Source organism: Octopus bimaculoides, chromosome 23 (assembly GCF_001194135.2).
Source record: "Octopus bimaculoides isolate UCB-OBI-ISO-001 chromosome 23, ASM119413v2, whole genome shotgun sequence".
NCBI classification, from domain to species: Eukaryota; Metazoa; Mollusca; class Cephalopoda; order Octopoda; family Octopodidae; genus Octopus; species Octopus bimaculoides.
Genome location: NC_069003.1, coordinates 36740518 through 36742200, shown reverse-complemented (window position 1 = coordinate 36742200; position 1683 = coordinate 36740518). Strand labels below are relative to the sequence as shown.

Below are 1683 nucleotides of genomic sequence, written 5' to 3'. Positions count from 1 at the left end.
ATTATTATATATATATACATATATATATATATATATATATATATATATATGCTGAGACCCCCTTCGGTCATGATTGACCATGGGATTGCGACTAGAAAGTTACACTCCCAGGCACAAGTCTGGGCAAGGTTGTTTATGGAAGACCAGTAGTCGCCCATGCATACCGGCCTCCCCTCTCCACGCCACCAGTGTTGTCCAAGGGAAAGGCAAAGGGGCCGACAGCTTGGCACCTGTGACATCGCAACTCATTTCTCCAGCTGAGTGAACTGGAGCAACGTGAAATAAAGTGTCTTGCTCAAAAACACAACACGCAGCCCGGTCCCGGATTCGAACTCAAAGCCCGACGATTGTATGCTCGACGCTCTAACCACTGAGCCATGCACCTTCACATATATATTATATATACAGGGTGTGATGCATAAATTGTCACCGTTTTATATTTCCAATTTCACACATGCACATTGTTTGTTTTTGATTTTATTGACTACACAGTATGGTGGGGTCAGTTGGGCATCGTCCTGAGAAAAAGAGCACCATGACACAATTCACTCTGCCAGAAATTTGGAAATGACACGCTGTGCCGCTTTACCTTTCATCCTTTCGGGGGTCGATTAAATGAGTACCAGTTACGCACTGGGGTTGATGTAATCGACTTAATCCCTTTGTTCTCTATGTTTAGCCCCCCCCCCCTGTGGGCATAAAGAAATAAATATGTGTGTGTGTGTCTAAGATATATACAGACAGAAATAGACAGATAAAAATGATAGATTTAGTATCAGTCGATTATCTAATGTGTATATCTATGTCAGGTCATGACCTGATAAACTTTCAGATATAAGAGGAGCCTCACGGATTAGGGTTCAAAATTTCTTCCAATTTTTCACTGAATTATAAATGAACAAAGTAATAATAAAAAAAGACACAAAATAATAATAAAAAATAAAAATAGTTTGTTATGACTTTGTAATGTCATAAATCAGATTTTCCCATGGTCAGATGTGTTTTCACAGAATACTGGAAAAGAATGACACTGCTAGTGTGACAGGGACTTTTGTTTACAACTCACATGGAGACAAGCATACACACACCCATATAATGGGCTTCTCTCAGTTTCCATCAACCAAACCCCCTCACAAGGCTTTGATTTGCCACAGGTCATAGCAGAAGAGACTTCCCCAAGGTACCACATAGTGGGACTGAACCTGAAACAATGAGGTGAGAAACAAGAGCCTCTTGTACATTTAAGTCACACTGGGGTCTATAAACGCTACAATACACAACAGCCTACTTTCATTTTTTATTTTCACTCTCTCACTCTCTCTCTCTCAGTCTAAGTCTCTTTATTGTTCTTTGAAGATGGACAGCCCACAGAAACGTCCCAACTCCCCCCCCCCCGTTACAATTCTACATATCATGGCTCATTGTTAATGAGTCTGTGGTCAAACATTAAAAAAACTTCGATTATTGGTCATAGTATTATCGAGAATTAAACATAAATTGCTTTATCAGCAGCAGCGATAATTGGAAGAAAATAAAAAAAAAACAATGTAAAAGACACCAAAATATATATAAATAAAAAGAGAACAACATACAGGATTAGGTTGAGGAAGGGAGAAGAAGAAATAGACTGTGCTTACCTTCTCATTGTTATATATAACTCAGATCATGTGACCAACATTGACA

General features: G+C 39.1%; 1 protein-coding gene across 1 annotated transcript in view; it reads right to left on the bottom strand.

Moving 5' to 3' along the window:
* LOC106869017 (probable basic-leucine zipper transcription factor F) overlaps window positions 1-1683 on the bottom strand; it is an 84987-nt gene extending 83304 nt beyond the window's left edge. The window contains exon 1 of the mRNA XM_052975911.1: window positions 1638-1683. The gene's annotated coding sequence lies outside the window, so the exon portion shown is untranslated. The remainder of the gene's footprint in view (window positions 1-1637) is intronic.